The sequence below is a fragment of the Rhea pennata genome, chromosome 10 (genome assembly GCF_028389875.1).
Source record: "Rhea pennata isolate bPtePen1 chromosome 10, bPtePen1.pri, whole genome shotgun sequence".
In the NCBI taxonomy this organism is placed as follows: Eukaryota; Metazoa; Chordata; class Aves; order Rheiformes; family Rheidae; genus Rhea; species Rhea pennata.
The window spans coordinates 4,478,244-4,502,532 of NC_084672.1; the positions used below are offsets into that span (position 1 = coordinate 4,478,244).

Consider the following 24,289-nt stretch of genomic DNA (forward strand, 5'->3'; position numbering starts at 1 on the left):
TATAAACTATTTAAATTTGTTTATTAAGTTGCAGTACTATTTTCCTCCTTGATTAGCAATAAAACTGGTGAGATTATGTCCACTACACTGTTATATCAAAAACATAATTAATAAAGTTTTAAATTCCACTAAATCATAATTCTATGGCAAAATTATTAAATCAAAGCTATTTCTTATTAGCAGATATATATCAACGTACACTTTATTTCCGAAAGTGAATGAGAAATCAACATTAAATAACCTGACTAAAGTTCTACTTCCTCAAGTAACAAACAAATTACAGGCACCAGAACTGCTTTAGATACTTTTTCATAGGCATAAACAAGTAAAATCTCTTTTGTAAGAATTTCAAGCATCTATCTAAACAATAAGAGCAAGCCAAGTAAAAGAAGAAGACACCCATGTGTTTCATGACATGCTTCAAACGGAAAACATTGCCAGTTTGTAATAGTAGTGAGACAAAAAATCCATTAGTAATTGCCCAGATAAAACCTTCTAGTATTGTACACAAGTAATCTTCCTTCCAAATTTTCTTGTTTTAGTCTCATCCCCTAACATACAGGGAAACACCAAACTGAATGGCAACAGATCCCTAAGCAAAATAAATCCTCATGACCGGGTATTTTCAACAACCTGGGTCAGCTGGTTTGTCGCCAACATTGCATACAATTTCATAAATAGTGGAAGATGTGTGACTTAAGCACAAACTACATCTGACCTATTTAAAAAGATTATTTCAAACGTTCAGCAGAAAAACTGTATTGGTGCAGAATTCCAGAAGGCCTTGATGCCTTCTCACAGAATGAGTTAGAAAAAACTGTGTCATAATTGTATGCCTTCCATTTGCTTTCTGCTTATTTCCCTCCACCTCTGATAGTATTTTTTTTTTCTTGGAACCTCCATTTCACCATCATGATTCCACACTACATTTGACCATAACTTCATCATCATAGCTCATTTACTGAAATGCACACAAAGAAACAAGTATGAGGATGTCATATAATTTGCCTGATAACTTTCAGAAATCATAGCTGCATGAAAACAGTTCCATAGAGATGCCTCTTACCTTGGCAAGCCTTAATTAAGGCTTCCCAAGTAAGGAGCACAATAATTTTGACCAAAATAAAGTTAAAAGGTCTTTTTCTAGTCTTTGAAGAGGTGGTGGCAGCTATTACTGTAGATTTGGCAATCTTCACCTCCTAGCGCGAGCTGACAGGCTTAGACTGCACAACCAGATCAAGGCAGTACATTTGCTGGTAATTCTAACCAACACTTTGTATCCTGGCCAAGGGTGTGTCAAGAATATAAATATTCACATATTTATCAAGATGAAAGAGAAGTCTATCACCAGATGCGGACCATTTTATCTCTACCAAGGCAGATAATATAAAGTGTCCCATTTTGCTATAAAAGAGTAAACACACATGCAGTCCTCCTTCCCCACTCAATAGTTTTAAGTGGAAAAAACTTTAGGGAAAATTAAGAGTCAAAGGATGTCCTCATCAAAATAACTAATCAAAAGATCAAGATGTAGATAGAGACTTAAGTCAAGCATGTTTCTCAGAGTCCATTTCACTGTCACAGAGCAGGAAGAGATAGGAACGTTTCTCCTTCATACTCTTAAACAGAATACAAGTCAGTGCAGGACAAGCAAACATCTCTAGATACCTTTTTTCCTTAATCTCATACCACTTGTACAAGATACATACACTCAGAGTTGGATCTGCAATGAAACGTGTTTTAGAGCTGCAAGATGTTATTACTGTGTGTTCTAGATGTTCTGCCAGCCCTGTTCCTAAATTCACTGCTGTACTACTTATGGAGCTAGATTTTAAAATAAAACTTCAAGCACAGGGGCCCTTCTTGCTGTATGTTTTCAATTTACAGATGAAGCTCAAATTCTCACTGTTTTTTTTTTCTCCCCAAGAGATGTGCAAAACAGTAACAAAAAAAAAATTCCTACAACCACAACTCTATAGCCCTGTCATCATACATTACTATTGGTGAGTAACGTAAAACGCAAGCATAAAACAACAGCAAGTCATACCCCTTCAGAACAAGACTACATTTTGTCATCGACTCTCACACGCCTCACTGCAGTGCTGTCTTAGGAAATAAATTCTTTCTCCATCCTCATTTTTGAGGTCATTCTTCTAAACCCAGATAGAACCTTAAAGTAAATGAGATTGGCTGAAGATTGTATTATTGTTTTATAACAATACTTTTATATGACTTGCTAGCTGAGGACCTTGGAGCTCTGAGACCAAAATAACCTATTACAAAATGTGGGACAACATAAAAAAAAAAAAAAAAAAAAACAGGAAGCCATAAACAATTCTTTTCTGATATTCTTTTTATGCATCATGAAACACTTGTTTCTTTTATTTGGGAAGAACACCACATGCTTTTGATACCAGACCATCTAAGCAAACTGTACTTCTAAAATAAACCGGATTTACCAAACTATATAACTGAACGTGGTCCACAATTTCTACATTAAAAATTCATATTAGTAGCTCTAAAATAAAGTTATACAGCTTTTCAAATTAAGTTTTCAAGGTTTATTAGACAAGATCTTAAAGTACTTCCAAAAAACTTAGTCTTACTGAAGAACTGCAACTCTTCAATACTAGATAAACTTGTGCTCAGAAAGGCCTTTTCTGCTATTCTTTTATATGCAGTAAATCCTAATTAAAATTAAGTAACTATATTTCCTTGCTGATAGAACTACAAAAACCAAAAAACTAGTGCTGTATGAAAAATGAACCGAAATTCCAATCACATCCTTGTATTTAAACAAGTTTTACCGTTCCCTACAAACATGGAACCGTCCTGCATCACAGATAGAGCCAGAAATTGTGCTGTCATTAGTTATCTGAAGTAAAAAGGATTCACATTTCAATTAACTTTCTAATCTTTTTTGCTTTGTTATACTGCTATAACCTTTTGCCTAGGTCAAAAAAGTATGTAACATCCTACTTTGAGCATTCATATACTCCAGAAGCAAAGGAGCCAATACTAGCTGTACAAACATATCTTCACCACATTCTATTCCCCACCATAAATTTGGTCTTGATAGCTTCTAGAAAGATTTTTATCTTTCCTTTTTCAAAAAAAAGTTTAGAAAATAGAAAATAGGATCTGGAAAACCATGAATCAACAAGTGGAGAAAGCAGACCACAGAAGACTATGACTATGCTATGCTATGCTGTGCTACACTTCAAAACTTATCTCATAACTGCTTTTACTAAATCTGTGAGAACGAAGTGTAGAAATATTAAAAGCAAGCATCTCCTCAGTTGAATTACAGAAATATATCCACATGAATCTACAAAACTACAACTTAGGGGCTGGATGTTGAAATCGCTGAGGGGTTGGGAGGTACCGAGCGTCAGCAGGAACAAAGTTAACAAATGCCTCTAGCAAAATAACTTAAAATCACTATTCAAAGTCAGGTTACACTTAAACTGAGTAAGTCCTATAACATACAATTTTGCAATCATGAACAATGCCAGAAACATATAAAGGCCTCACACAGTGCTATACTTAAGTTTAGATGTAATTGCTCCATGAAAAAACACAGAAGCATTCAGAGGTACTTTTTACATTCAGCTCAGTGGAAGTGACTAGAACTGTGCTGCTCTTCTCAGCTGGGAAGAAAAATCTCATTTCTTTAAAGCCATCCTAAAGATGCAGAGTCAGCCGTAAACTCACCTTTGTAAATGTAACAGCATTTGTAATGAACTAAGTAACACCTGACTACTGACAGTGTGGACAATCAAAAGGTCCTTCATAATGTTTTTCTTCATCTTACAGTAGAACATAATAAAACATCCAGAGGAGACAGTTCCCACTGAAGATATTTACCAACTGGCATAGAGCTTTCTTCTGGTTTTGCAACCTTAAAGCTTTTCAATCTTCTTCAGCCTCATTGAGCATTCTTAGACAACACGTAAAACATGTTACATGCTGCTAAATTAAATCACTGTTTTAAGAAAAAGTAGTATAATTGGGATTTCTACTTCCAGCAGTCTTCGTATTTTATCAGTTATTTTAGTGACACTCATGCTTTAATTACTGCTAGCTTATTACTTTTCCCATCTCGACTTAAGTTTATCAGCAGAGTAGAAGAACAGTTAATCTGGGGGAAAGAGTACACATTGCAAAGGGATCCTAGTTCACTATCTCAGTGTTCCATGCAGTACCTCTGTCCCACATGCTGCAGCTACACTCAGCTCAGAAAAAAAAACATTAGAGAAAATTGGAGGATGTATAATCTATGAGACTTGGGACTGCAAGGGGAGAAAGGACAGTTTTTACAGGTACGACAGTTGAATATTGTACTAAAGTACTGAACTGAGTTGATCAGATTCCTGTGCCTCCAAGATTCTCGCATGATTCCCACTTTCTCTTCCTCCTGCTACACCAAGTAGTCTCCACAGCCATTCCTCTCCTGAGCATACTCATTTTCTCACCAAACACACACTTCCAGGAGATTCCACATGATCCAGGTACCCTCTTTAAAGGGAAAAGGGTAGGAAAACTAAAAACAAATAAAATAGACACCAGGCGTCAAAGAATCTGTAAGAAGCTTCAAACTACTGAACAATTAGCGAGAAAGCTTTCTTGTTGATTTATTTGATATCTGACTAAATGACAGCATGAAGTCACATTGTTTAAGAGCAACAACTATAAACCAGACAGAGATGACAACATAATGCTGAAAACAGCCTTCATGGCACAGTGAGACAGACATTCAGCAAACCGTGAAGACACAGGTATGCTTCCAACAAAAAGATTAGTGGTAAGATTCTTTCCCCACAGCTGCAGTAGCCTTCATTCAAAACTCAATCTCTTCTCTGAAGAATTTAGATACACCATTAGCTCAAACCTCTAAATAAATAAAACTAAAAAGTTACATTGTACATCAAAGATTAGAACAGGTGTAGGTAGTGAAAAGACAACCAAATTCCTGTTAATTTTTCCCTCAGTCTTTTTAACTAAATAGTCAATTCATAGTTAACTAAAATAAATTATCCATTCCTGACAGAGGGGTGAGGCTTGTTTTTAAATAAGTCTCACAGGACGTATCCTTTCCAGACATTCATAGAGACTGCTTCCGTATAATCTAAAAGCTTCAGAACCTACATAATGAGGCAGACAGATTAGATGGCAAATAATATAATAACATACAAGTAAGATGAATCCATCCTACTACATCTCAGGAGTGATTTTTTTTTTTTTAAATAAACCTACTAGAACATAGGCAGAGTAAAGGCAACATCAATGAACTCAGTAAGATGGTACTAGGCAACCACAATCAAGAAACTATCAGACTCCTAACAGTGCCATCATCTCAGTAGTCAATATTTAAAACAACGTGGAACAATATTCCTCAAGATCTAAATACATCTTATTGGCATGTACTTCATAACCCATTTCTTACTTATTCAAGGCTGAAGTCACTCCCCTCCATGTGGATGTCTACACTTCTAAAAACACTTTCAAGATAAGACTGTTCAAATCAACTATCGGGCAGACCATTAAAGACAGTCATCTACATTAAGGGGCATATCCCAACACATATAGTGTTTTCTTAGTTTCCACTAGGAAAAAAAGCAAAAATATTGTTCAGAATATTTTCTGTCTTTTACTATCATTCTTTTCCCTTATTGGCAGATGATGTCTGGTAGTCTATGTTTCTATGTCTAATACAAACTTGGATCCACTTACAAAAATGTTACCTGCGGTGATTATAGTATACTGCATCTTCCAATAAGAGCTGTTCTGTGAATAAAAATTGCAAACCTAATTTTAAAAGTAACTAAATTTGGAACTTTTTTTTCCTTAGCACTGGCAACAAACCTGCATACACAGTAGGTTAATACGTTTTAGCTGATGAGTGGAAATTCATGATGCCATAGTAACTCCATTACTCGCTATACCTGCAAGGCAGAGCATTTGATAAAACTTTATTATTCCACCTTTCTTTCTCGCGGATTGCAGCAAACAGAAAACTTATGTCATTTGACCCTAACTAACATTACTGCTTCATAGCAAAGACTCATGTCTCAAACTGTACATAGGAAGACACATTAAAAATCTTTATTTCAATAGCTTCTGGAATGAAATGCCTGGCCTTTTAAAATACTTACTGACTACACATAAATGAGAGAACAGTCTGATCAATCTGGTCCCCTTATTGCACTAAACCTGGAAATCCTCAAAATGCCTTAATTATTTCAATTTTCTTTATTCTTATCAGTAAGCCCTGGCAAACATCTTATATGAACAAATTTTTAAACCTGAAACACACATTTTAAGTATGATCATAGCCTTGCTTTTCCCTAGTGTACCCACAAACAAAGTCCCACCCAACTCCACTATCCAAAAGTAAAAGAGACACTAAAAAAGTATGAATGAAAAGATACATTTGACAGAAGTTTCAGTGAAATCTCAGAAAGGTTTAACTGTCCTCAGCAAGGATCAGTTAAGCATCTGTATATAAACATACTAAGTCCTTCTGATAAACTACATCACTGAAGTTAGACAAGGGCAAGGAAGATTGAGAAAAGAAAGATGAGATACTGCAAAAAGCTCAATGTAGCTGAAAGACAGCTCACCTACTGTCAGTTACATTAAGTACCAAGAATCTTAAGTAGAAGTCAAATAGACTCAGCTCCTCATAAACTTCCCTTACTGAAAACCTCTTCCATTTAAACTCCTATATATTTGATATGAAACATTACAGCAGATGCAAGCTTTTTGAATCTGTAAGGCACCTCTGTCTTTAGCAGTCAGCCAGCCAAGTGCCATATGATGCAATGACTGCCTAGACCTGATAATGTTCAAGATTAGTCAAGGATCAGAGAGTACATATAAAGGTGGACATCCAGAACTATAATTATGAGTTCAAATGTAGAAAATACACATACTTACAGTTTACTACTCTGATTTTTAAAAATGAAAAAAATCTCCTTGCTATCAAAGAAACTAGTAGATATACACACAAGATTACCTAAAACCGCTTTGGAAGGGAAGACTGCATTAAGCAATTTCAGTCTCTTCCACTGTTAGATGGTCAAAGTGGACATCTCAACATAAATATTGCATCAATGATTTAAGTCTGCTGGGAGTGTTAGAAAACAGTACCCATTTCACACATACTGTTGGATCCCTTCCATCCATACTACCTTTGGGTTCATCTCTGACAAAAACCTAACTAAGAGAAGAAAGGAGCGTATCTGAGTTGCAAATGAAACACTTAAATGGTACATGAAACACTTGCATGAAGTCAGACATGAATGATTTCTCTTTCAAGGCACTGACTGCAAGCGCTACACTTTGTTAACAGCATCATCTTATTTTAGTAAAAGCAGTCGCATCTTACTACAAAACTTAGGTATCCATCGCCTGTATTGTGGTAGAAGCTATATGAAAGCATGCAATATGCAAGTTCAAGGACCTTAGGCAATTTTGAGCTTGGAGAAATTAGTGGTTAAAAATGGGGTAAAATTCCTGCATGTGAAGTAACTTCGTTGTTTTCACTTCTGAATAAATATAACACCTTCTTTACTCTCGTCCTAACACACAGAATAGCTAGAGTACATGAGAAAGAAAGGAATGGAAGAGGGAGCAGGTTCTGATATGACAATAAAGCACTTACTTCTGTGAAAAACTTATAGGCTCACCTAAGCAATAACATCCTCCCTCCCGATATACTAAATATATCCATGAAAGTGAATTCTGTACCCCCAAATACCAAAACCCAGGTGCTAGTTTTATTATTTCACAGCACCTTATTTTATTCATTCTATGAAAATCTTCTGTCAACATACAATTATGTAGAGCTACATGGGTTAAAAAAAGTGAACCATTGCCAACTAACATGCAGTTTATATGCAAATTTCAAGAACCTCTTCAGAAATGTCATTCTTAACCCCCGTTATCCTGCAATAAACCCTAACTCCTCTTAACCCATCATTAAAAAAAAAAAAAGTTACTGCTGAGTACTCCTGGCCTTCAGGATATTGAAATTCTCTCCCTTTTACATGCTGACTTGAAGCCTTGCAGCAGCTGAAGCAGTAAATATTGACAGCTAGCTGGCAAACAGCAGAGATACCAGTGCTCACAGTCTCCAATTTCACCTGCATCAGCAAAGATAGGGCCTAGAAGGGTCAGTCTAACTAGGGCCTAGCTTGTTCATCTTTTTTATTGTTGCTTTTGTCTATCTTAAAAAGCACTTCTGTCTGGCTTCCTTTGAACATACCTGCTTTCATGTATCACCTTGAAAGCTTTCATTTATCTATTAAATCTCATTGCTACATTTAGATATGCAATAATTACAATCTCCCACTACAAAACTTATTGTAAGAAATTATTCTAAGCATCCAATTCCATCCTTTCATGCTGTTACCTAGTTCAGTTCACTTTCACCTAAATGACACTTTGCAAGTTTTGTGTATCGGGCCAAGTTAACAATTTACACATCACTTAATGAAAGTTAAACAAGAAGTAAAATCAACTTCAGGTAAATGTATGGAGAAGCAATACACTGAATTATGAGATACTCCTGACAGCACAACAGAAACTAAAAAAAAAAAAAAAAGTAATTTTTAATTAATACATATTAATTGATATTAATACTAATTATTAATATTTATATTCCCCCTGAGGGGGGAATCTTATCAATGTGTATAAGTATCTGAAGGGAGGGTGTCAAGGGGACGGGGACAAACTCTTTTCAGTTGTCCCGTGTGACAGGACAAGAGGCAATGGGCACAATGGGCAGAAAGTGAAGCACAGGAAGTTCCACCTGACCGTGAGGAGGAATTTCTTCCCTGTGAGGGTGACGGAGCACTGGACCAGGTTGCCCAGAGAGCTTGTGGAGTCTCCTTCTCTGAAGATAGTAAAGGCCTGCCTGGATGCAACCCTGTCTAACATGCTCTAGGTGACCCTGCTGAGCAGGGAGGTTGCACTAGATGGTCTCCAGAGGTCCCTTCCAACCTTACTGATTCTATGATTCTATTCTATTATTATTGGAAACCAAGTTCTACTTTTCTCTTACTTCTCACCTTGTATCCTCTAGTTTGAGGCAGGATTACAGAAGCAGTCAGGAAATGCATTCAGACTTGCTTAAGGAAAGAAAGAGGGAAGGGAAAAAAAAAAGGGCTACAAAATTATTTCTGTCTTCCCACTGGAGAGAAGGATAGCTTTCCAGTAATTTGCCCTGCAGTTCACATAAATTGCAAATTCATCATTTCTTTTTAGCTAAATTTCATCCTGCTACCCAGCTAAACAGCTTTTAAACTAAGATTTCAAACAAAGACTTCTTAGCATGTCCGAAAACATTGCATTTTACCTGTCCTGCAGCAGACAAGAAACAGAGTCAAATCTGAAGCTAACAGATTTTTACCCCAGCCCAGGCACAGCTAAGATCACAGTCTATATTAATATTTTTCAGAGTTCTCCAGCATACAGAATCATCTTTTTTTCCAGTATGTAGCTTTACTGGGGGAGGGGCAGAGACTTATTCTGTATACTATACATATTAGTCTACTTTCAAAGGGAAGATATGAATGAAAAAAAGCTTACTCTTCTTCTAGCACTGAGTGCCTTACATAAGGCACTAATCTTAACATGTTAACTACACCAATACTTGTGGAGATTTTTCTTACAGCTTCTTGCAGATTCTCCTTCCTCCTCATCTAGTACTGAAAATGCATTTAATTTTGAAGGCAGTATGGGATTAAGAACATTACCACAGCTTTTCACATGATAGGCACTTCCCCCTGTATGCATCATTTATTGAAAAAAAAATGCAAGCCCTTCGGCAGTCTGCATCAGGAAAAGTACCACATAAAATCTTAGTCTACTTTAAAAGCTGTCCAGTAATAGATAAGCACGCATGAGTACTGCCCATTGCATAGGAGTACAGCATCTAGAAAGTAGCAATGCATGGAGTTTCGTTTTTTAAACAGAGTGAATTAAAATCTAAAATCAGAGATCTTTACATTTCAAAATCAGCCCATTTCAAGATTTGCAAACCGTCAGCTTGGGCACAGGCAGAAAAAGGTACTCAGTCTATCTAATGAATCCTCACACTCAACATTTCATTTTATTCAAATGACTGCCCTTGCTGAACTCTTTCTGTAAGTGGAACTGAAGCAAAAAATATTCCTGAACAGGAAACTATCAATCCCTACAGACTCAGCATGTGAAGGGGAGATAGCTATCACATCTCATTGTTTGTTCCCTTTTAAAATGAGTCCAAGCTGGCTTCAGGGAAGATGCTCACTCCATACAGTTGGAAGAAAGGCATTAAAAAGAAGGGGAAATCCCCAGAAGCAGAGGAAAAATGTGATAGAAGACAGCTGCAGAAGGAGTTAGCAGTAAGTTTATCTGTAGTGAGCTCACAGTGGTGTTTTATCCATTTTGATGCCACAAAGTGCAAAACAAAGACCTGTAGATTGTTTTTAATGTCTGTTTGAATCCACTAGGTTAAAGAAACTCATCTTCATTCACTACTGAAGAAATCACAATACAGGAATATCTTTCAAGGATGCACATGGTAATCTTTAGCCCTCTAAAAGCAAAATCAGTTAAGTATATATAGCACAAGAGACAGCTCTTGTAACCAAAATTTATTAAGAGGAGACACAAGAAAAAGCAAGTTAAACCAAGAGAATGCAATCAGCATGTTTTAGTCCACAGCACTGATAAATAAACTGCAAAGAAATTACAGCTTTTGATAAAGGTCTAAGTTTGCACTGGTTCCTCCATGGTATCTCAGATCCACTCTGCTATGGATAAACAAAATGCAAATTCTAAGGAAACTTTGCTGATTTCATATGGTATTAATTCAGTTACTTGGGTGAAATGAATTTTAGTGTTTCAGAAGACACTTAAAAGACCAACCTTAGTTTCCAACACAGTTATATTCGGCAGGACTAGGAAACAGCACGTAGAGTAGGGTATGTAATTCTTCATGTCTGAGAGTATAATATTGTCATGTTTTATGTAATAATTTCAGTTCTTTGTTCTGTTTAAGACAGTTTGATGCTGCTTATCTATGTGTGTCCTTAAAGTACTCAAAAAAGTGTCTGTTGGGCTTCCTCATAATTGGTCTAAATTCTACCAGAATCTCTCTCAGAAATGTAGACTCTCATAGAAAATATCCTCAAACTCAGAAGGAGCTTACTAGCCCTTAATCCATACACTATTCAAAAGGAGGTGTCTACATATTTATCTCAACAGAAAGAGGAGAGAAAAAGAAGATAACATGTGGACAACACATAAGTTAAACCCTAGCAGAAGAAGAGGGAGATGTTCAGTTCTCCGCCTGTAGCCAAGTCTCATGGTAAAGTGACTCTAGGCTTTACACATGAACATTACGCCTGAAGGAGAGGGGAATTCCAGAAGCATTCAGAACCCACCTGAATTTTACAGCTTGAGAAATGCAATCACGCACCTACATAAATGCCTGATAAGTGGGATGTCAGAAATGCATTACTCCAAACTCAGAATTAAAGCTGCAGTCTGGTGCTTAGACCCTGGCTAGCACATTTTTATTCATCTGGGTCCATGGCTCAAGTGCAAGGAAAATCCTGCTATCACATGCTAAAAATAGCAGATACAACAACCAAAGGGCATATTGAGCAAGCCATCTCACTCTTTCCACATAGCACAAGAAGTCAAAAAAACAAACAGTAAACCAACATCAATATCTCACTTTCTGCAGCAAGCCAGAAGAAAAGTTTATATTAAGTTTGCCAGTGATTTCCACTACAGTGGTTAGTTATGATTTACCTTGTCTCACTGTGGTGATAGAGGACCATAGACACCTAACTCTCACTTGCTGCAAATTTAACAAGTCACAGTTCGGGAGGCTGCATGCAGGGATGTCATGGCCACATCAGCTTTCAAGCACAAACAATACCAAGAAACTACAACAATATCACAGCATTGCCAATATTCATATTTGTAGCTTTATTTATTTATTTATTTTTAATTAAAGATTAGGTACTAAGGATCAGACTGCTGTTTTCAGGTTTCATTTAGAAACTAATCTTTAACAATCACAGCAGGAGCAAACTGAATTATAGCAGCTTAAAAACAAAACAAAAAAAAACTTTAAGTACTTTAATACTTTAAAACCCAAGTATTTTTGAATTTTAAGTTCTCGCTTCAATTGGTATGCAGGCACAATGTTTTTATTCTAAGTTCTGCTATTTATTATATCCCATTTACAAATCGAATCTCTCTGCATTGTTCATTTAATAAGCAGAACTCTGAAAATATTCAGAGAAATTTTAACTTCTGAGAATTTCACTGTTTTATTCACATACATAAGATCATATGGTTACTAAACACATGCATGCTAAATATATCACATGGTATCATGTCAGCAATTCAGTTCTGTACAAGCTATTTGTATTAAATTTCTCCTGTAAGTGGCATTAAGAGAGTTTAGCTTCACTAGAGCAAATATAGGAAGAGGCCTCACATTCCAGAGAACCATCTGAAGGAAAAAACTATGCCAACAGAGTACTACGCGTGCCAGTGCTGCTTTAACCCATTTACTATTTTAAAATACACATGTAATCCTTGCATTTAAGTTATCTATATTATGAATGTTTAAGATTAAAGACTCCTAAATTAATTGGTTTGTCTCAACTTTCCCACAACACAGTGAGAATATATTTGAATTGTCAAAATTAATGTAGTATACACTTGAATTTTTGTCCAGCTCTGCTTCTATGTCATACTGCTACAGGAAATGCCTAACCTATGGATGAAATGAAGGCAATCTCTTCTAAAAGCTGCCTACAGATTAACACGGAGATATTTCAGATAATGTGTTTAATGGCTTCAGACTGACTGACTGTCCTGGAGAACATGAAAATATAAGGGGAACAGATTTGATTGCAGAGATCAAGAGAGACTAGAAAAGTATCTGCATTTTGCTGGAAGAATATATAATCCTCTTCATAAAGGTAGAGGAAAGTCCAACTCATTAAACTCAAATACGCTCAATAAGAGTGTAATCACAATAAGCTTCCGCATACAGGCCACAGGGAGAGGGGCACGCAAGGGTAAAATGATCAGCTGTTAACTGAATTACCCACAAGAAAGATGCTATGAGCATATCAAAAGAACATAAAGAGAGGCAAAGGTACACATATGCTGTAATAAATGGTTGCAGACAATACTTTAAACTAGTTTGTTGTACAATCAGAGTAATTCTTTCAGTTGGCCTACAGAGAACACTAGCAGTTTATCAAATAATACACTGACACTAAGATACAGAGCATCATATTTTACAGAACAGATGTATTATAATACTTGCAATTTTAGTCAGTCAAAGGTTAGACTAAACTGTTTAAAATCTACACTAATATATTGACTGGGTTTCATTTAGATATCAGAACTTAAGACATAAGTAACAAATGTTATCATTTTCATCCTTAATAAACTTTTACATGAAATTCAGGACTAAAACACCATACCAACATGTTTCTCATCTCTCAATCTCAAAAATAACCCAGCAGCTAAGGGACCAGGCTGTAGACACCAATTCACCTCTGTAAAACTATGCAGGTGTTCTTAACTGAGCAGAAGAAACATTTATGTTAACTAGGGGCAAAATACATATCTACAGAATGCCACATAAGCACACCATTAAGATATTTTATTTGTTCAAATAGCATCATATTGACTAAGTGCTAAACCTGGCAGCACTTTGCCTGATAGGTTTTATATCAAATTTGGGCCATCTTCGCACTTACAGGTTTCCATGCAGCTGGTAGTAAAAATTCCCCACCCCTACTCTCATGGGAGCACAGAAACTATCATTACAAAGAAAAAAACTCCTCTTAAAAACTGTGGTTCACCTCTGTGTAACTGTGAAAAATGTGAGTCTAGCTAAATTATAACGTTCTAATTGTTTACTTCCTTCTAAACCTGGCATTTAACAAACACTTAAGTCATCCTTTCCTTATCTGCATCACTCAAACCTGTTTCTACTTTCCATCTTCTCTGAAAACTTATTTCCATCTTGATGACTTAAGGATAAAATATCACTCTGACCTGCTATTATCAAAATCACAGCACTAAGAAAAAAAAACAATGCACCAACACATTAGAAGTGTACAACTCTTAGCACATTTAGACTAGTTTGATATCCAAATGGATTTCTTCTGCAAAGAAAAAGCCACATCAGCAAGTAGAAAAGCTACCTTGATCAAGACACAAAAAAGTAATTTAATAACTGAACTAGTACAGTAACCTTCAATATGAAGAAAACTCTCAGAAGTGAGAGTAACAAATAGAATCTGTCTAAAAAGGCCATGTTTCTTATTAACAAAATTGATCAATATAGTAACAGCTGAAATACAAGTGTTTATAATACAAGCAAATACTATTAAGGTCTTACAGAGAAAAGTTACAGTCCCACAGAGCATTTGAAGCGTATTTTGACTAAGAATAACAAATGTTTAATAATATACACAGCATTTTAAAACTGCTGACCTTAGAGCTTGCCAATAAATTATACACAACTCTGATGCATATTACTGATTTCAGTAAGAAACAACAACAAAAAAAAACAGAACAAAAATCAAAAACATACCTAATGTTACAATCAACGAAAACAGAGCATACACAGTATAAAACTATACAGCTGCTCTATTTTTGTGATCAGGTGGTAAATAATTGTTTTGTTTTTGCAAAAGCATTGATACATATAACTCCAGTTTTGAAGTATATATTTTCCAAACTTGAAGTCGAACCTAGAAATGAAATCTGATTCTATATTACATACCCGACTCACCAATTTGGAACTTTATTCATGACAGCATTACAAGGTGAACCAAAAACTCACAAAGTTATTAAAACATGCTGAAAAAGAGACCAATGAAAGCTGTAGAAAAAGCAGAAAGAAAAAAATGGTGTGTGTGTCAGGGGAAAGTAGCTCTCTCCTACTTGCAATTCCCCTTCTCCCCCCCAAAACTAGAAAGAATAAACAGCTGAAGTCTGGCACGTTCAGCCTTTCAGATCCACACACCTAAAATTTCATATGACTGTTTACATCACTGCATTTTAGATAAACTGTGTGGCACACCACACCTTATCTCCAAAAAAAATTGTTTTCCTCGTCACATTGACGAGGAACAGCACAAGAGATTGCTAGGTTGCACTCACAGACAAGGAGAGGAGATTAAGGCACTTGCACCAGGATCAGAAAGTAATCAATCAACTTCAAAGCCAAGGCACCAATTTTCAATTTCCTCCGTGGCAAAACAGTTAAATAAGGCAAGGTTTGGCAAGAAAAGTAACATTTGGCACAAAAGAAACTGATTAGTAGACAGGCTTTGGGTCACAGAAATCCTCCTGGTCATAAACAAATAGCAAACTGAAAATCAGTACAGATTAGGAACAAATGTTCTTAATTTAGATTTACAATCATCAGCTGGAGAACAGAAAACAAATGCAAAAATGCAGCATTCTAACTATTTTTTTTAAACTGTCAAGTATTAGCTCTTGCTATTTAAGTCTCTCTGTGAAAACTGAGGTTTTCGGACAGTCAAGCATCCATTTGGTTAGGTCAAACTGCAGTGTACTGAAAACTATCACCATCATCATCCAACCATTATCAGCACCTACAGAGCATCTATAAAAGAGCTATACACTGAATCATTCAGAAGACTGTCTACATATGAGATCAAAGTAAAACTAAATCCTTATCTCACTAGTTCTTCCGATTTGTTCAAAGCTGTCCAATTCAAAAGATTTCTTCTTAGAACAGACTCAATCTACATCACAGACAAGATTTGGAACTAAATTCTACTGAAAGACATAAATTTCATTTCAGTCTAAACATCCAAATTAAATATGCAAAGAAAAATAAGATTTTTTTAGGATGACTAATTTAAATTTGTCACAGAATAATTATGAAGAGTTTCAAGTCTACTTTTGAAGGACTATAGCCATTTTACAAAGCAAGGCCTGCTAAATCAAAGAATCTTAATACATTCTCACAACACAAAAATTACCGAAACACATTTAATAAAGCAACCTACTAAAAATAACAAAAATTAGTAGGTGCAGACTCATTTGCTTCATTGAAATATATCAAATAGTTTCAGCACTCTTCCGCTAAAGATAAGAACAAAAGCTGAAACAGGAATTCACAACTTCAAACCATACAAGACTATACGATAAGGGATACCCACCTCAAAATGCAGGTGCATTGCCATCCACCTCTCACTAGCAAATACACTCAACATATTAACTCATTTTCTCAAAGTCTTAAGAGATGACAGATACCACTTTCAAGTGTTCTCCACTATGAAGCAGCTCTGTCTTGATATCTATCTTTAGATACTACAATAAAAGAGCACTTTCTGATGCCGTGAATTTGTAAGTGGTAGGGGAGAAAAACAAAATAAAGGTTTTTATTGTCTAAATATCTTAACATTCCATTCAGCTACGTAACTACACTAAACTAACTAGTTTAAAGGTAGGGTGCATACCTCTATCTACACACAAATTGCAGTCACACCTTTAATCACTATATAGCTACACCTTTGATCTAGGAGGGGATCTGAGGAATTCTGGCTAAACAGACTGAAGGACTGTTTTCCTGAATTTGATCTCTAATCTTGAATACAAATCTAGTCAGTAGTATTTTTCCCATCATGTGTTGTTCAGTATAGTAGCTCGGCAAGTCTTTCAGAGGTGAGCATTATTAAGATAAGCAAGAAAGCTTGTGTGCGCGAAATGCAGGCAGAGCCCATGAGCTTGTAACATGTCCAAGCAGACCGCACAGACTCAGGCAGTGCAGTGATCCAAGGTCAGGATGAAGAACCTCACCGTTCTTCCAGGACGTTTGAGGAAATTTTATATATAAATTGCCCAAGACTAACAAAACAGTGCTGGCACTCAGACACAACTTTCATCCTAAAATTACGAATATGACATACCAAATGACGAATATTCCCTCATTATCCAAATAACTTCAGGCCTCTCCAGATCCACTGCATCTTCCCATACCCACAGTACAGACCCTGGACAGATAGAAGGACTGAAAGACACCGTAACAGGCACAGGATCTGCAGACAAAGGAGGAGAGAACGGTTGGCAGTGTGCCTGTAGGCTTGCTGACTGAGTTGGGTAGGTAGATTATATGCTCCCTCCTCTGCATCACCAACCTATAGCCAGAGCTCCTTTCACCTTTTCAGAAGTCCTGGAACTCTAGGGCTGAATCTCAACTCATTGGTGCACTCTGAAAATTAAAAGCAGTAGTGAAAGCACAGCTACGTTGATTAGATTGCAGTGTGGCTTCAAGAAGTGGATTCAACATTTACTGTAGCTCTCAGAGATGTACAGTTTTGCAATGAATGCTGCAGAAATGTTCTCTAAACAATGATAATACAATTAGATATCACTCATATCACTCATTTAGACAGATACATTACTTTTATTTTGAGTATAGGAGATGGTCTGAGCTCAATTAGAGTTAAATAATCCAATTCAGTATCAGGGTAAGGAATAAGAGAAAAAGACAGGGAAAAAAAAAGGCATTCATATGGGCTGACTCCCCCCCCAAAAGAACATCCCCCTGTAGGAACTATTAGCACCCCTTTATATATTTTGCCAAACATGATTTTACAGTTTTCTTTTCATACTGTTTTAGAAAGTTTTGCTAAGGCAACTTGCATATTGACAATAATACAACTAATATGCTGTATTATAAAGAAAACAATAGCAAGATCTGACTGATTTGTATTTAAGGAGACACCTTCACTACCACAAGAACACCGTTAGGGTTCTGCCATTCACCACTATTCAAGTACTCTAAAGGAAGCTTTTCTGTACTAGAATTCCTCCGTATTAAGACTTCCAAGACACAAACTTTAGTAGTATAATAGCAAACAAGCACACAGGCAATGATGCTAGCTTACAGCATTTTCATCTAAATAAATCTAATAGGGATAGAGGAGCATGGTAAAAAGAACACCAGAATAAGATCTACATCACTTACACCTTTGCTGTGGCAAAGGATGTAGCTGCAACAGGGAAACTAATTCATTGAAATCTCATTGCAAGCACAGTTAATGAGCATGAGGGAAAAGGGAAAGTTTAGAAATGAGCATTACAAGAAATGCACCCAATTCAGATGAGATGAACTTCTCATCTGGTCTAGAAGTTTCACCAGTATAATTGTATTGTACCAAACTGAACCATACTGTAATGATACCTACACCAAGATTTCAGGGTCAGAGCTCTAACAGCAAGCAATACAAGTTCCACTTCCTGATCTTCGGTTGTATTACAAGGCTTACAAGTACACATAAGAGCACTAGCAACACCAGCAAAATAAAACTAAATTAGTTTAAAAATTAAACCATGTGTAGGACTCCCAGAGTTGTCATATACAGAAAAAGTCTTGGAAACCGCCCAGAATAAACAAGACTTTAAGATATAGAATACGGTTTAAAATGCAAGTTTTCTTAATCTCTGTCTCATGGGTGGAAGTAATATAACTGGAAGTGAATTCAATTTTTTTTTTTCCAACTGAATTTTACAGAGTCTAGGTGATTGTCCAGCTAGTAAATGCAAATGTTAACACTACATAATAAAATCATTCGTTACAAATTTTGTTGCAGAATTTGAGAGATTAGAAAAACAGAATCTAAAAATGTCTTTCTGGAAGTGTTTTTAAAACACCAAAAATGAACAGATTTATTAATCCAAAACTATAACAAACTAAATACAAACATCAAAAAAGCTAAAAAATGACACACACACAAAAAAAGTATTTTACATGTTGAGATAATACAACATTTTCTGCTTATAGTCCAGAGCAGCCAGGGTTTTTATACCCAGCATGAGCTACTGAGCATCTGAACATTCTGACCAAATAACTACTTTTATCACACTAACAGCTAAGATTATTTTTAGATCAACAAAAAAAACATAGCTATTAGCACATATTTTCTTCTTTTTCTGTACTTTAGAAAAAGAGATACAAAGATCAAAAACATGTGTCTTTTAGAAATGACTGTGTAAAGCACATCACAAGCAGTACCTTGAATGCACTTCATATCAAGTTCCTTCTTTTACATAGTAACAAGAAACAAAGTATTCTAATCCCTTCAGTATCAGAGAAACTGTAACTGCAGCATTTAATCTCTTCAAAAAAACATGCATTTTAAATGCAGAGTTTACTCTTCAGAATTAATACACCTACAACAATTTTTTCATTAATTTCTTTCCCTGTCAACATTTGTATTTGAGTAAAAGGAGACTAACGGAATAGGAAAGATAATTAGAGGAGAGAGTCATACTCAGATATGCAGTCTCAAATAAGTTGACATATTAATGGCAAGCTACTTCAAACTTGAAGGTCTGCATTCTAAATCCAAGTCTGAGATGAAAAAGACTGAGAACTTCCAACTCCCCCCCCCCCCCCAAAAAAAAAGGGGGAGGAGTTTGAGCTAAGATGAGAGCACTAGTCTCTCAAGTGAAAAAAACTGATAAACCAAGTCGGGCACATTCAGCTGCAGAACTGGTTTTTGTATCTTCATTCTATGTTACCTGCATCTTGGTTGCAAGAATTTTTAAAAGTTGCATTCTATTTTCTTTAATTCACTGAATGAAAGCTGAAAATCTCTACACAGGTGGGTTGAAGTATTCATGTTCAAGGTCCTGCTATCCCTTTGAAAAATTCCTACCCACTTCTTCCTTCCTCCCTAAAAAAAAAAAAAAGTGTCCTAAACATTGACACATCTGTGTGGGTGCACTATATGAAATTCAATGATGACTGCTGGGCTAGCTGTCCTTTTACTGTTCCAATATTGCTAGCAGAGCAGACTATTTTAAGATAAGCTAATTATGCCAGTGAAATATCTTAGAAGCCATTAAGATTAAGCAGAAGAGACCATGAAGAATTAAAAACAGTTAAGTATGGATAAAACAGAAGCAAGAGTTATGATCTCAGCTATTCAAGATGAGAAGCCTGAAGGATTCGTTGTCAGATGGCAAGGCAGGATTTTAGTCTGAACAGTGACTCTAGATACCTAAATACTCAGTTTCTCTTGCTTCTAGCAGCTATAACCGATACAAAAGAAACTACTAACATCAAGAGCTGTTGTTACTTGCATCTTCAGAAATCAGTCATTCAAGTCTTAGTATTAGAAGGCCAACACACTAAGAGCTACTAAAGGTCTTTGTGGCTTGCTTGTAGGCATGATCTACATGCATACAAGACAGCTATAAAAACACAGATGCCTTAAAAGAAATAGATCTAAAGAAAAATCCTCAGTTCGTAAGTGAACTTGTAGCACAGGAAGCATTCAAGAAGTTATCTGACCATCTTCTCATTAACATTTCATCAGAGGAATATATGATGGAAAAGCAGTTTAAAACCTCATTTGAGAACTAGTCAGCCAGTATCTTCAGGAATACAATGGTATTATAGACAGGAACACTGTATAACCAATGCATACCAATACACTGTAAGTCAGGTAGGTTTCATTACTAAACAGTTCAGTCTTAAAAAATATCCAAGGACGGGGGGGGGGGGGAAGTGGGGGGAGGGAAATCTAACAGTGAAAGGGAGAGAGGACAGAAGACTGGAACAAGGCCTCTAGAGAATACAGATACAAGCCTTACAGATCGGGGGGGGGGGGGGGTAATTTTAAGAACTTTATGAATATTTCTTAGGAAGAGCAAAACAAAACATTCCTTCCACTTTGGGGGAGGGGGAATAAAACAAGGTGTAGAAACAGAAAAATCTAAGATTGCTTTTAGACAAAAACGTCTTTCAGCTTTATTTGATGGAAATAACCTCTTCCTCCCCTCCCCCCACTGAAATACCTAAGACTATGAACTGCTGCCCGCTCTGAAACTATATACAACTACGGCATGAGAAAAGCAGCAGATGACAGGCAGTAGCAATCACAGCCCACTGAGCCTCTACTCCAGACCATAGAGCCAAATCCTGAGTACAAACATTGCATAGTCATTCCTTACACAAAATCCCCAAACTGCTACAGATTTTTTCAAACAGCATTCTGATTACACTCTTTTGGGGGTAGGAAGAGATCCCAAATGTTTTATAAACTATCTTCTCATTTACTTACAAACACACAGCATAACTTTATTCTGCTGAATGAATCACTGTCATATGACATTAAGATCAAATCAAGTACATTAAAAACACAGCAAATTAAGAAACTGCATACAGAGTTCTAAATTATCCTACCTTTAAGAGTTTATTTTCATAAAATCAAATAAAAAAAAACTTCAGGAAAACACCACCATTTGCTGATATAAGATTACAGCATTATCAATGGTTGCACTAAACTGCTAGAAGGAGGAACTATATTATCCTCATTTTTTAAATCTGTTTTTCTGGTAAAATGAGGTTTACACAATCACAGTCAGTTCCTTTTCACTATTAACTTTTGATTTAATGGATCAGTTTCAAGCAAGTTGAACAATGGCAATATCAATGATTTTTAAGCTTTTACAATAGTACTGCAAAATTTTTCACGTGGTAGTTGCACATATCACCAAGCCAAGCATCTGAACTGCAGTGGCTTGATAGGCAGCAGTTTCTTTTGGATCACTCAGCAGGTGCTCAGCAGGCACCTACACTCAGGCTAGCCATAGACAGTTCTTTTCCCAGCTAGCAGGCCATTTAAGGTAGGTAAAGAACTTAAAGACTAGAGAAGGAAACACATACTGTAGAGATAGGAAGCTCTGGAAGATCAGGGAACAATGGAAGAGTCAAAAAAAAAACGAAAATAAAAAACAAAAGAGACAAAGTTTTATCAATTTTGTTGCTTGCACAACTATCACTTCGCTGTTACTGTTTAGACTATGTTTAATTTATGGCTTTTCATACTGGTTAAGTAATACAATAGCTCTATAGCTTCTCCAAGTTGTATTTCAATACCATAAATAAAACAGGCTGCAGAATACAAAATAAAAGTTTTAATAGATATTATTCATCTTCTTCCCTCTTCTCCATTCCATACTTCAGTTGCTCCTGACCAACACAGTCAATAAGGCTGAAATCCTTTTATTTCATGGCTCTACACAATCACATTAGTTGTGCTTGTCTGCCGCCAACGTAAACAGGAGTTCCTACAGATCCTTTAATTACTTCTAACTCTTAGACAAAAATTAAACATGCCAAAGAGAAAATGGCAGCAAAGCCCAATTGCACCCATTAATAACATCAAGTCGCTTGTAGCCTAGGCCTGTTCTGATGCATTTCCTACAGTCCTGTCCCAAGGACCAATGGTTGTGTTCATTCAGAAGCTCAATCAGGACCCTAAATGCTGCACAAGCATGTTTGGATCACCAGAGGGTGCTGCAGGGGCTCCTAAAATAACTACACAGCACATTTGGGCTTGGATCATAAACTGCTAACATGGGGCAAGTCCATTTTTCAGTTTTAAAAAATAAATTTTTATTTAGACCTCTTCATACTTGCACTATTTTAATCCCCTCTCCAACAGCTTCTTTTAAAGAGAATGCTTTCCTACTCATTTTCTGAAAAAAAAATATACCTTTTAAGTTTTATATAAGCATCTTCTGCTAATACAGAACAGTATTCACTGTAAATACTCATGCATTTGACAAGCACAGACCAATGCTAGGACATGCTCAAAAGAAAACTACAGAAGCAACCACGTCACCACTAGGCTTAACTTGACAATAAAATAGTCCATCTCCTCAGCAAAAACACATGGGGAATCTACAAATTTGGGGGGACAAGGGGAATGCTCTGGAGAAATCTCATACTTGGGTCACAGTAGGAGAATCTGCACACAGATCTACTGGAGCATATACAGCAGGACAACTTTGGGCTGTCAGCTTACATGCCACCTTACTGTGAAACAAAGTCCCCTATGTAGATAAGCCGGTAGAGAACAATTCAAATAGGAGTCACCAGGAAGTTACAGCATCCTTCAGAATGCTAAGGTAGTGAGAACAGTTGAAATTTTCAACTGTCACATAACACTAAAAGGCTAACATTTGTACAAGCAATGGCAAAAAGTCCTTTCTTCATATTTACAGGTAACAAGTTTGCAAAAAGCACCTAACTTACTCCAGCATCCATGAACATTAATCATTTACATTTGAAAATTCAGAACTTAGTCATTTGAACACCACATTTCACCAGTTTGTCGAGGTTACTGAATAAACAGCATGAATATGGAAACTAAGACTTTGACCACTAGTTCCTTCTTCCTTCCCCTTCCCAAGGAAAAAAAAAATGTTTTGACACAATTATTCTAAGATAACCTTTGTGTTTTCCTCCACCATCAAATTTCAACTTAAACATATCCCCTAAGTAAATCTGGAGGACTTTTTGAATTTCTGCATCCTTCGCTTAGCATGAATGTACTATCTTTCTGTCTAATTCTATAACATAGACTTGATCAAATAATAAAACATTTTAAAAATTTCAGTTAATTCAATTGGTTGTTCTCTATTAGATAAGAAGGTCATATGAACCATTCATTTGCAAACTTTGTGAAGACTATTCAGGTCAGCAGCTTTCATAGTTACAGTAAAGAAAGCAAGCAACTGCTTAAACAGTATTATTCTTTGATAGGCAACAATCTTATTACATATTCTACATATTTCTTGTGATTTTTTTAGAGTATTTGTAAGAACTTCTACAAATACATCCCTATTCAATCTTCCAATATCCAGTGAATTCCTGCCCCGCCTACTGCCCACATCAATCTATTCTGCCTTTCACGATTTTGCCTCCTTATCCTCAAATCCTTCAATACTTTTACTGCTACCATTTTTTTTTCACAGTTGAGCCTACCATCTCCAAAAGCAAACATCTTCATGTACACTTCACTGACAGAAAACAAGATGCTATCATTTAGAACACCACAAAGAGAACAGCAGGAGAACAAAAAAATAAACAAACCCCACAACACTCTCCAGAAGAAACATAGGAAGATATACTACTTAGCTATCACAAGTCTCTCTTCTCTCAAAGGAAATCCTTCTTCTGCCCTCAAAAGCTTCAAATCCCTTAAACCAACCAGCCAAGCTACCTCATTATCAAACTGAGACTAGCAAAAGAAATTTGACTGCCTATAGATTCAGAAATTTTAGCATAAAGTCCTTCATTTTCTGTGCACTGAAACAGTGCCTCTCTTGCCCTATCTTCTACTTTCTCCTCCTTTACTCCGAATCTGATGGGCTTCTAAGTATAAAGACACCTGAATTGTAATTAAGATCTCCTGTT

At 36.2% G+C, this 24,289-nt stretch overlaps 1 protein-coding gene across 11 annotated transcripts in view; it reads right to left on the reverse strand.

Moving 5' to 3' along the window:
- MEF2A (myocyte enhancer factor 2A) overlaps positions 1–24,289 on the reverse strand; it is a 110,705-nt gene that overhangs the window by 62,863 nt on the left and 23,553 nt on the right. The window contains exon 1 of one of the 11 annotated variants that reach the window (XM_062583367.1): positions 16,983–17,067. The exons of the other annotated variants lie outside the window; for them this stretch is intronic. The gene's annotated coding sequence lies outside the window, so the exon portion shown is untranslated. Of the gene's footprint in view, positions 1–16,982; positions 17,068–24,289 lie in introns of those variants that run through there. 11 annotated transcript variants of the gene reach the window in all.